Genomic DNA, 13,008 nt, shown 5'->3' on the forward strand with positions numbered 1-13,008 from the left:
ACTTCGGCCTGATCAAGCGGATAGTGGATGCTTGTCCGTGACTGGAAGTCATTAAGCGATCCGTTTGCATTGAGGGTGCCCACCGGGCCCTTGCCCGTGCAAAGGTGCATTGGGGCAAGCTGGATGCGGAGAAGCTGGTGAAGGACGGGCCGCCAGAGGGCAAGCCGCATCGCGTCCCCGAGAAGTATTATGATGGTGTTATGAAGGGTGCTTGCCTTGTGGCGGATGAATGTACCAAAGACATCATTTTTGAATGAATTCACCTCTGCGATGTTTGTAATTTAAAGACGAAGTTACTTGCGCTGTGTAGAGCTTTTGTTATTTAAAATATTACCTTCTGTGTGGCAGTTTATCAAATTCTGAAAGTAGGCCATTCGTCGGCTTCCGCCCCCGTGTAACTAGTACTTGGGTGTTCGTGGAAAACCCGGACACTCTTTATTCAAATGTTTGGTCCCTTAAGGAGGTGTCCAGCGCAGCGAACAAGTCAGTCGGACTATACAACTTTATAACCTTCAGTTAGCCATAGAAGTCTACAATTTTAAATTTCGGCGAAGCCCCTAGAATCCAGAAGGCTGAATAGGGGCGCTATACATGCCTATATTGGACAAAGGCGAATTATCGCCTAAAGCGGAAAAATATTTAAGGATTTTAAGACCTCTCGAACAGCGACCAGCTCTCGCCACATCATGCCGGTCAGTTTTGTGCTTTCTCTACTGAGGTGCTCGTCCGGAAGAACCAGGGCACAATTGCAGTAGTTCTCCCTGCGCTGCCTTAGCGAATTAACAGAATGTAAGGCACCAAAACAAGGGAGCCGGGCTATCCCAAGTGTAGACCCAAGACATGATTCGGAGCTGATGCATATAATGCTACCCAAGACTTGTCTTACCATATTACGGGGCGCCATAAGAAGCCCCTGGCTAACTGAACGTACCAAAGTGTACGGATGCAAAATCAAATAGACATTTGTAAGAAAAATGCTCAAATAAGAATAATAAGCTGACGATGTATGTTATCTCCCATTGATGAATAATATGTTTAGGCATATGTTTACAATGAACGCATTAAGCGGAGGTAAATAGGATTATTTGACATATCCTATTCAGAGGCAGGCTACGTACAGATAGATAAAGCAGGTATAACGATCGTAAATAGATTCCACCTGGGTGTTTCCTTCTATGTGCAAAGCCTGTTGCCTCCTTGGTTTTATCTCCTATGTAAGTCCGACAATCCGGCTCTTCTGGAGAAGCTGCACTAAAGCAATGTCCTTAAGGGTAAAAGGAAAGGTTACGAAGAAATACCGTACTGTTAACTGAGCCACTGCTATGCCTCCGCCTGTGCCCATGCTATTTTGAGTGCATAATTGTGTACTCGTGGCACGAATGCTACTTGGGTGGGACTTGAGCGGAGGCCGGACTGCTAGGCATGCTCTTGGCGTGCCTGTTGATCCTGTTGCGGGGTGTTCCACCCTCGCTTGACGGAGCTTGAGGTTGTCGTCACCGAATTGGTGGTTTGCGTGAGGAGGCCACATTGTACTTCAGCCGCAAGGGCTGCCATGTGCTCTTCTGTACAGAGAGAGCGGTCCATATTTCCATCGACTGTTATGACCTTGCGTGGGCCTGGCATCTTGAGCTTGAGGTATGCATAGTGTGGTACCGCATTGAATCTAGCGAATGCGGTTCATCCGAGCAGTGCATGGTAACCACTGCAGAAAGGGACAATATCGAAGATTAGCTCTTCGCTTCGGAAGTTATCTGGAGATCCGAAGACCACTTCCCGTGTTATAGAGCCCGTGCAGCGGGCCTCTACTCCAGGAATGACACCTTTAAAGGTGGTTTTGGTGGGCTTAATCCTTGAAGGATCGATGCCCATTTTGCGCACTGTGTCCTGATAAAGCAGGTTCAGGCTGCTGCCTCTGTCCATAAGGACTCTTGTGAGGTGAAATCCGTCTATAATTGGGTCTAAAACCAATGCGGTTGAGCCGCCGTGACGGATGCTAGTAGGATGATCCCTACGATCAAAGGTGATCGGGCAAGCTGACCATGGGTTGAATTTGGGGACGACTGGCTCCATCGCGTAGACGTCCCGTGGTGCTCGCTTCCATTCCCGCTTGGGGATGTGGGTGGCGTAGATCATGTTCACCGTTTTCACCTGGGGGGAAACTTCTTCTGTCCCCCCATGTTCGGACGCCGGGGCTCCTCGTCATCGTCGCTGTGTAGCCCCTTGTCCTTGTTTTTGGTGTTTATTTTGCCGGCCAGTTTAAATACCCAGCAGTCTCTATTGGTGTGGTTGGCTGGCTTGTCCGGGGTGCCATGAATTTGGCACGAGCGCTCCAGTATACGATCTAGACTGGACGGTCCCTGATTGTTGCGTTTGAATGGCTTCTTCCGCTGACCGGATTTAGATCCGCTGAATCTGGCATTGGCCGCCGTGTCTTCAGTGTTGTCGCTGGTGTTCCGTCGCTTGTGTCTGTTGCACCATAGCTTGCCATTGTTGTCACGGACGTCTGACGTGCCCGAATGTGGCGTAGTGCTGCTGCAAGCCAACCAACTATCCTCGCCCGCGCAAAAGTGGGTCATTAGTGTCGTGAGAGCTGCCATAGACTTGGGTTTCTCCTGGCCGAGGTGTCGGGCGAGCCACTCGTCACGGATATTATGCTTGAAGGCCGCCAGGGCTTCGGCGTCCGGACAGTGGACTATTTGGTTCTTTTTAGTTAGGAACCGAGTCCAGAATTTCCTAGCTGATTCTCCGGGCTGTTGAGTAATGTGGCTCAAGTCATCGGCATCCGGAGGTCGCACATATGTGCCTTGGAAGTTGTCAAGAAATGCGTCTTCCAGGTTTTCCCAACTGCCAATGGAATTTGCGGGCAGGCTGTTAAGCCAGTGCCGGACAGGTCCTTTGAGCTTAAGGGGAAGATACTTGATGGCATGTAGATCGTCTCCGCGGGCCATGTGAATGTGGATAAGGAAGTCTTCGATCCATACCGCGGGGTCTGTTGTGCCATCATACGATTCGATGTTTACGGGTTTGAACCCTTCTGGGAATTCATGATGCATCACTTCATCGGTGAAGCAGAGGGGGTGTGCAGCGCCTCTGTGCCAGGCTATGTCGTGACGCAGTCCGGCTGCGTCTGACTGGTTATATTCTGCCCGACCAGATATGCTGGTAGTGTATCCGGTATGATGGTCATCGTCATGTGCTGCGGTGCGCCCCTGTGATCCGTAGATCGATCTTGGTTGTCCTGTAGCATTGTCCAGTTTATCGCGCAGGTCCTGAGTATTGCCCCGGGCCGTGGTGAACCGGCGCGGGGGTGGGGGCTGGTATTTAGGATGATATGTCGATTTATCCCGATCTCGAGGTGGCCGGTCAGCCGTGTGGCACTCGAGTCCATATTCCTCGGCTGCCAGGACTTCTGTCCATCTATCTGTGAGCAGATCTTGATCATCTTGAAGCTGTTGCTGCTTCTTCTTCAGGCTTCTCGGAGTGGCAATAAGCCGGCGCTTGAAGCACTCCAGCTCTGCGGGGTCTTCGGGTACGCTGAACTCGTCGTCGCCGAGGCTAATCTCGTCTTCGGAGAGGGGCATGTAGTTGTCCTCCTCCGGATACCCGTCCGTCACCTGTTCATCTGGGATGTCATGCCCATCTTCCTATTTGTCCTGCTTGAAGGCGGGTTGTTCGGGGTTGTATTCATCGTCAGCATCGTCCGGATTCTCTTCGTCTCCGGTGCCGGTATTGCCTTGGCTGGGCTTGGAGCGGCGTGGGCGACGCCCATGCTTTGCTTTCTTCTTGGAGGGGTTATCCTCCGTTGCCTCATCTCCATTGGTTTCTTTCGGAGTGTCCACCATGTATATATCGTATGAAGAGGTGGCTGTCCACCACCCTGTGAGCGGTGGCTCCTGTACGTCTCCGGCATCATCGTCCATACCGTCGATGTCTTCGAAGTCGAAGTCAAGCACGTCCGTTAAGTCATCGATCATGGTAACAAAGTGGGTGGTGGGTGGGCAGCGAATTCCTTCGTCGCCTGCTTCCCACTCAAGCCGGACATAGTTCGGCCCAGAGCCTCCTGACAAAGAGAGACTTTAATGAGTTCAGCATGTCGCCGAAAGGCGAGTGCTGAAAGATGTCCGCGGTGGTAAACTCCATTACCGGAGCCCAACCTGGCTCGGCTAGCTCGAGAGTGTGCGGACGTGAGCCAACAACCGGATATGAGTCCGGGGGCCCAGGGTTATAGGCCTCCACAGAGATATGACCTGTGTTCGGATCCACCGCCGATGAGCGTGCGGCCTGTGGGGCGGGGTCCATCCCTCCGTCCTCGGGCAACGCAACCTGTTCCGGATTTAGATATGTGGCTATTGCAGGGATGATGTTCCGAGCATTGTCCGACAGCAGGTCTAGGCCGTGCTCGGCGTGACTGTCCGGCGCTCCTGGCACAGGCTCAAATCCGTCGAAGATCAAGTCTCCGCGAATATCCGCCGTGTGGTTCAAGTTTCCGAACCTAATCTGCTGGCCAGGGGCGTGGCTGTCGATCTGCTCCAGGTGGCCAAGCGAATTGGCCCGCAGTGCGAAGCCGCCGAACACAAAGATCTATCCGGGGAGAAAAGTCTCACCCGGACCGTGTTGTTGACGATTGAAGACGCCATCAAGCATCGAAGCGACGACCGTGGCCGGGTACCCAGCCCTGGCGATGATCGGGATGAAGACGACGGCGGGCGCGTGGTTGGAGGCGCTCGTGGCTCGCCAAGCCTCAGCGGCTCCTCTTCTGACAGCAGCTCCTCTAGTGGTGGCCGCGACCAGCCCCCATGCCGCCGCGCTCGCCTTGAGGGTGGTGGCGGGTCGGTCCACCGACGCGTTTTGGTGAAGCGTGAGGAGGAGTCTGACTGAGCTACGGAGCCAGCACGAGCCTTTGCCGCGAGTCGATGCTGAGCGAGCCGTGCTCATTTTGCTTTTCTTCCTTCCCGCAGTCATTGCTTCATGAGGCCGAGGCCTCATCGCACGCTTCGTATCCTGCGAGGATGAGCCAGGAGAGGTAACTTTAGGTCTCAGTCGCGAGGGCGACCGAACCAGGTCCTGTGCTCGTGTCGCAATGCCCATGGGGCACGGACTGGGAGGGGTGCTCCCTAGTGGACCTAGATAGGAAAACCTCACACGACTGGGGCAGAAAACGCTTGCGAGGGAGCCCGCGTAGCCCCCTCGCGAGGTTTGTGCGAGAGAAAGCGAGTCAAGTAGGCAAAAAAGACAGAGAGTCGCAAGTTAAGGATGGTAGCAACTCCAATAAAACTTCAATTCAAATAGGTCGAACAAGCCAACTACAGAAAGCAAATGAAAAAGTCGTGTCTGGCACCTAATCTAGTCTTCGACATCTTCTCACCAGCGCGGAGCTAAGTGCTTCCACTGGGCGTGGGAGGGAGCCCCCGAGGCCCGAGGGCAGCTCTCCGGAGACTCCGGGGCGTGTACAGCCCCACTCATTATTACGTGAGAGTGTCATGGGCGGCGAGCTTCACAGGCATTGGCCTTCTTCGCAGGCATCGGGCCTTTTCTTGAGAGGGGAAGCGAGCTTCACAGGCATTGGCCTTCTTCACAGGCACCTGGCCTTTTCCCAAAAGCAGCAAGCTTCACATGCATTGGCCTTCTTCACAGGCACCGGGCTTTTCTTGGCACTGGGCTCCGCTCAAGGGTAGAACCTCCAGAGGTGCTGAATGTTCCACGCGTTCGGGATAGGCACCCCTTCCTGGGTCTCCAAGCGCACGGAGCTGGGCCTGGAAACATGAACAACCTTGAATGGGCCCTCCCACATGGGAGAGAGCTTGTGCAGCCCCTCCCTGGAGAGGACCCGTCTGAGTACGAGGTCTCCTACCTCGAGAGTTCTGGGGCGGATGTTGCGGCAGTGGTATCGTCGCAGCGCCTGTTGATATCTTGCCGACCACAGCGCGGCCTCTCGACGGTGTTCCTCCCCCAGCACGAGATCCGTCCCCCGCATGGCGTCCTGCTGCGCCTCGTCAAACGTCGGGACCCGCGCGGAGCGACGCCTGACCTCGTGAGGGAGGATGGCCTCGGCTCCGCAGACGAGGAAGAACAGGGTTTCACCATTTGACTTGGTCGCAATCGTGCGGATTGACCACAACACAGGCTGGAGCTCGTCGTACCAGCCCCTGCCGCAGGCCTCCAGCTTCTTCTTGAAGGTCCGGGTTTTGAGGCCCCTCAGGACCTCCGCGTTGGCTCTCTCAGCCTGGTAGATGCTCCGGGGGTGTGCTACCAAAGCGTAGCATACCTGTGTTCCAAGGTTAGCACGTTGTCGGTGAAGAGATTGCTGGTGAATTGCGAACCGTTGTCGGTGATGATGCGGTTAGGCACCCCGAATCGGCTCACGAGGCCCCTGATGAACTTGACTGCGGAGCCCGCTGGGATAGTGCGGACAGCTTCCACCTCAGCCCACATGGTGAACTTGTCCACGGCAACATAAAGGTAGCGATAGCCCCCTAGCGCTCGAGGGAACAGACCCAGAATGTCCAGCCCCCAAACCGCGAACGGCCATGAGAGGGGTATGGTCTGCAGGCCCTGTGCTGGCTGATGGATCTGCTTGGCGTGGAATTGGCAGGCCTCACAAGCCTTCACTAGCTCGACGGCGTCGTTGAGTGCTGTGGGCCAATAGAACCCGCTGCGGAACGCCTTTCCAACTAGGGTTCGTGATGATGAGTGGTGTCCGCAGTCTCCATCGTGTATGTCCGCCAACAGCTCCTTCCCTTGCCCCCTGGAAATGCAACATAGGGACATGTCGTTTGGTCGCTTCCGGTAGAGCTCTCTGTCTTGGATGCAGTAGGCCGTGGCCTGCCGCGCCACGCGCTCCGCGTCCTCCTCCTTCTCCGGCAGGGTCCCTTGTGTCAAGTAATCCTTGAACTCTGCGGTCCAACATTCCTCCTGAGGTTCCAGCGCCAGGAGCAAGCGTGCCCCTAAGGTTGGGCCACAGGCCGGGGCTCCCGAGGCAGGCGGCTGAGGGAGCTCCTCCCTAGGTTGTGTCGTGCTTGATAGTGATGGCGCCGCCGAGGGCTTGAAGAGTTGCTCCTAGAAGATGCCAGGCTCCTGAGGCAGCCGCCTGGATGCCCTCTTGGCGATGTCATCAGCCTCTTGATTGGTGTCGCGAGGCACGTGTTGCAACTCCAGCCCCCAAAACTGTTTCTCCATCCTGCGGACCTCCGCGAGATACGCTTCCATGTGCTCGTCCTTCGGCTCGTATACTTTGTTGGAGAAGTTGACGAGGAGTTGCGAATCGCCCTTGATGATGAGGCGCTTTACCCCCAGGGCGGCTACAGCTTTCAAGCCCGCTATCAGGCCTTCGTACTCCGCTATGTTGTTGGAGACCATCTCTCCATGCTGGAAGCATAGCTGCACAGCATAGTAGAGTTTGTCCTGAGTGGGGGATATGAGCAGTGCGCCAGCCCCCGCGCCCTGCCGTGAGAACGCTCCGTCGAAGTACATGACCCATCCGTCCGGAGCTTCGCTTCCCGAGGAGAGCGACCGGTACTTGCCCGTTTTCAGCCCTAGTGCCTCAGTCCATTCTGCCATGAAATCTGCAAGCGCAGCTCCCTTAATGACCCTGGTCGTGCTGAATTCTAGCTGAAAAGCTTGTAGTTTGATGTTCCATTCGGCGACCCTCCCAGCTGAGTTAGGGCTCCAGAGTACCCTTTCCAGGGGATAGGCTGAGACGACTTTGATGGGATGGCCTTGAAAGTAGTGTTGCAGCTTGCGCGAGGCCACTAACACTGCGAGAAGGAGCTTTTGGGGCATGGGGTACCGTGCCCTCGCGTCCCGTAGCACTGTGCTGACGAAGTAGACAGCGTGCTCGACAAGGTTGAGGGTGCTCTGAGTGCGCTCCTCTGCTGAGGTTGATCCTTCTCCGCTGAGGTCATGGTCTTTGCGAGGCCTTCTTGGCCTTGTTCTACTTCGGATGGGACGACGGCTGCGGCCTTGGTCCTGCGCTCCTCTCTAACCGCCACAAGGGCTGCGCTGGCGGAATAGGGGGTAGCTGCGAGGTAAAGCACCAGGGGCTCCTAAGGCCGTGGAGCCACCATCACCGGAGGGCTGGTAAGGTACTTCTTGAGATCTTGGAATGCCCTGTCGGCCTCTTCAGTCCATTCAAATGGGCCCTTCTTCTTCATCAGTTTGAAGAAGGGCAGCGCCCGCTCCCCCAACTTGGAGATGAAGCGTCCTAGCGCGGTTACACGTCCGGTGTGCTTCTGCATTTCTCTGAGGGTCTTCGGTGGGCTCACGTCTTCGACTGCCTTGACCTTCTCTAGGTTGGCTTCGATGCCCCTGTGGGACACAAGGAAGCCCAAGAGCTTGCCCGAAGGGACCCCAAATATGCACTTCTCCGGATTGAGCCACGGATCTACCTCACGGAGGCTCGCGAAGGTTTCTTCTAGGTCCTGTATCAGGGTTTTCGCCTCCCGAGACTTCACCACAATGTTGTCGACCTAAGATTCAGCGTTTCTCCCGAGTTGCCGGCCCAAGGCGATGTGCATCAGTCGCTGAAACGTCGCTCCTACGTTGCGCAGCCCAAACGGCATGCAGGTGTAGCAGTACACCCCGCATGGGGTCAGGAAAGCCATTTTCTCCACGTCTTCTACCGCCATCTTGATCTGGTGATAGCCCGAGAAGGCATCCAGGAAGCACAATAGGTCACACTCAATGGTAGAGTCGATGATCTGGTCGATGCGGGGGAGCGGAAATGGATCCTGTGGGCAGGCCTTGTTGAGGTTGGTGAAGTCGACACACATGCGTTCATTTCCTCCCTTTTTCGACATGACAATCGGGTTGTCCAACCAATCTGGGTAGCGGACCTCGCGAATAACCCCTGCTGCCTCTAACTTGCGGGTCTCTTGGATGATGAAAGCTTGCTTTTCGGTGGACTGCCGCCTTGCCTTCTGCTTCACGGGGCGCACGTTGGGGCACACGTTGAGATGATGTTCCATCACATCCCTTGGGACTCCTACCAGCTGATCAGGCTCCCACACAAACACCTCCTTGTTAGCATGCAGGAACCTGACCAAGGCTTCCTCCTGTGCTGGCTCGAGGTTGGCCCCTATGGTGAAGGTGGCGCCAGCAGGCCCATCCTCGTCAACCGGCACCTGCTTGGTCTCTGCCTTGTCTTGGCTGAATAGTTGTTTCTTCTTAGCTGGTGCAGCCCCCTTGGGCTCGAGGACATCTGCGCTGGCGGGCTGCGCCACTGCAGCCGTCTTGAAAGCAAGCTTGAGTGCCTGCAACACATCCTCGGTGTCTCCGGACACGGTAAGGACGCCGCTGCTCCCGGGCATCTTCATGAGGTTGTACGCCAGGTGGGTCGCTGCCATGAACTAGGCCAAGGCCGGGTAGCCGAGGATGGCGTTGTACGGGAGGCCGATGGGGGCGATGTCGAAGTTGATGAGCTCCATGCGGAAGTTGTCGTGAGTGCCGAAGGTCACCGGGTGGCGGATCTGTCCCAAGGAGCCGGTGGAACCGCCTTCGACGCCCGAGAAGGGCCTGCTGGGCTGAAGCCGCTCTAGCGGCACGTGGAGGAGGCTGAAGGCCTCCACCGGGAGCACGTTGAGGCCGGCACCACCGTCGATGAGGGTCCTGGTGACGGCCACTTGGCAGATGGTGGGGTGCATAGCATCGGGAGCGCGCACGAACAGGCGGGGTTGGAGGGGTGATCTTCCGAGCTGAAGGTCAGATCGGCCTTGGGCGTCACCTAGCCCGGGGGGGGCTTCTCGGTGCTTGAAGGCGGCGGCGATCTCGCGGACGAACGGCTTGACGTGGCGGCTTGAAGGTGGTGCCTGTGAGCCGCCCAAGAGAGCTGCGACGGGCGGGGGCACCGGCGCAGCATAATGGGCGAGGAAGAGGTCGCGCAGCTCCTCCCAGGAGGCCACAGAAGCCGTCGGCAGGTGGAGTAGCCACCTGCGCGGAACGCTGGTGAGGGCCATGGGAAACCAGTTAGCCATGACCATGTCGTCGCCCCCGGCCTTGAGGATAGCCTCCTCGTATGCCAGCAGGAAAGCCAGCGGATCCGTCGCGCCGTTGTAGCGCGGCGGCGTCTCTGGCTTGAACTTGCGCGGCCACTGCACCCGTCGCAAGGCGGGGGCCAAGGCTCGAAGCCCCCTAGCCCCGGTGTTGGTATCGGCAGCCGGGGCGGGCGGCGCATTGTGCGTCATGAGGGAAAAGCACGGTGTTGATGGAGAGCGGGTCGACAGAAGGGAGAGCTCCGGTGCACCCCTACCTGGTGCGCCAAATGTTGAATTGCGGGTTCCGGCAGACCCTTGAGGTTCGAACTCTGGGGTGCGCACAAAGATCTCCCCCCTACCAGCTCGCGTCTCGAGGCCTCGCAAGTAATCTAGGCTAGAAAGAAGATCACACAAGGGACACGAGGTTTATACTAGTTCGGGCCACCATTGTGGTGTAATACCCTACTCTAGTTTGTGGTGTGGTGGATTGCCTCAGGGGGCTGATGATGAACAATACAAAGGAAGAACAGCCTCACGAGGGGTGTTCTTGAGCTGGTGCGGTGAACTGCTCGGGTGAGTTCAGTCGCCTCTTGGATGCCTATCTGATTTTTCCGTTCCTTCCTACTTTGGTGGCTAGTCCTATTTATAGAGGGAGGCACTAGGCCTCTTCCCAAATAATGAGCACGAAGGGCGCCAACAATCGTCCATTTTGAAGGGGAACATCTAGTACACTTATCCTGAGTAAAGTTGGTCTTCGATGGCCAAAGACTCTGACGGTGACGCCGTCCTGGGCTCCATGGTGACCTCCATCCTGCCACTCCGCTGGTCTTGGTCTTGTTGCACCGAAACGGTAACCTTTGCCTGATGCCTTGGCCCGCGCTTGCCCCCTTTGCACCGAAGGGGAAACAAGGACACTACACAGGCGGGCGCCTGCCTAGCGCCCGGCATGTCTCGATCGTCATGGCTTGCATCACGGGCACCTCGCGAGGTACCCTGCCTTGATCTCTCTGCCTCCTCGCGAGCCCGCCTAATGAGGATGCTCCTGAGTAAGCCTCTTGTCGTCCGCCCTGCGAGGCTTGGCCCCTCGCGAGGGTCTTGAGCTTGAGTTGATAAAGCTGGGCTACGCTGAGCCTCCACTTGAGCCACGCCGCAGGCCGCAGGCAGGCAAGTCTGGGGACCCCTGTTCCCAGAACGCCGACAAATATGATGTACACCAACGATACGGACTCGGTGAAGCTCTGCCTCGCCTCAGTCCTATGGCTGCACCAGGTTTTGGAGCATTTTCCCGTTTCATCGGCAGCGCCGACTGCACCTTCGCTGCAGTGTTGAGAAGGAAGAACGCGACGATTCGGCCATCTAGTGCAACAAGCTTGTCGTCATCCAGAAGCAATACAAGACACTACAAAAAAATACACTTTCATGATGATACGTGTTTGTCACAGTAGGTCGCATTTTTTGTCATGCATGTACATCCATGACAAATTTATGACAAAATCAAGATAGTCATACCTGTGTTGTCGTAGAAGTGTTCCATGACATTACCAAAATTATCATCACGGAAGTGTCCACTTCTATGATGATAAATCGCACGTCACATAAGTGCTTTCGTCAAGGGTGACTGACACATGGCATCCACCGTAACAGAACGCCGTTAAGCTATCGGGTCGGGTTTTGGATCCGGTAACCCGTTAACAGCCCCGACCAATGGGGATTTTCCACGTGTAAAATCATCATTGGCTGGAGGAAACACGTGTCGGCTCACCGTTGGGACAGATGTCATCCACTCATTGGACAGAAGGCGCCTATGATACATCGACACGTGGCATGGCCCAACAGAGGCCCATTCCTATGAAAAGGCCGGCCCGTTTGACTTGGTCAAAAGGTGGCGGGCCGGTCCATGGAAAGCCTATTAACGGCATGTTCGCATATAGCCCATTTACAGCCCGCTAACCCAAGGCCCGTTACGCCCTATCCGAATTAGGCCCAGTAGCATCATCTGGGCCATCCAATATGATTCCAGTCCGTTTTCACTTCTGGCCCATGTATGGCCCATGACGTCTTTCGGCCCATATGAGCCCTATGTAACTCTTGGCCTATTAATGGCCCGTGGTGAAACTGGCCCGCAATGAACAGTGTATCACTTTACACCCGTTAACGGCCTGTGGTGAAACTGGCCCGTAATGAACAGTATATCACTTTATACCCATTAAGGGCCCATTATTCAGTTGGGCCGTTTCCAGCAAATGTTATCTTTCAGCCTTCTCAGAGCCCATTTATTCTTGGGCTCATTTCCAGCATTCGTTTACTTACGACCCGTTACTGTCATTTTCTGCTTGTGGGCCAAATTCAGCCCGTGGCTACATCGGCCCGTTTGTGGTCCATTAATACGTTGGGCCGTTTTCATAGCGTCATCAAATACGGCCTATTAACGATGGCCCATTATGGTCATAGGGCCTGTATAAGGCCCATTGATGATACGGCCTGTAGAAGGCCCATTGTTTCTACGGCCCGTAGAAGGCCCATTGTTTCTACGACCCGTAGAAGGCCCATTGTTTCTATGGCCCGTAGAAGACCTACTGTTTCTACGGCCCGTAGAAGGCCCACTGTTTCTACGGCCCGTAAGAGGACCAGTGTCACTACAGTAAATATCAGCCCATGGTTATTGTGGCCTAGTTTTAAAAAGAACTGCACTGACTACAAGCAAACAAATAAACAAGACAACAAGGAAATAAATAAGCAAGCAACTTATGCTAGGCTATCACGGCTGTTACACATATTACATCCACTTGGCATCAAAGTTCGCCACCAGTGCAAATATAGGGAACAAAGCAGCATATCATATACACTAGTTGTCAAAGTTTCTGAAGATCTCAAGAAACAATATCCTGGGTACCCATAATGCTAGCAAGATGCTTAGCAAGCTTATTAACTTTCTCTTGTTTGGCGCTTAAATCCTCCAGCGCTTGCTGTTGCACTAGAAAATATGTACCTGAATTCTGTAGGGACTTCCTCAGTCCTTCAGCTTCTTGTCGCAGCACAT

This window comes from Triticum dicoccoides, chromosome 5B, assembly GCF_002162155.2.
Source record: "Triticum dicoccoides isolate Atlit2015 ecotype Zavitan chromosome 5B, WEW_v2.0, whole genome shotgun sequence".
NCBI lineage: Eukaryota > Viridiplantae > Streptophyta > Magnoliopsida > Poales > Poaceae > Triticum > Triticum dicoccoides.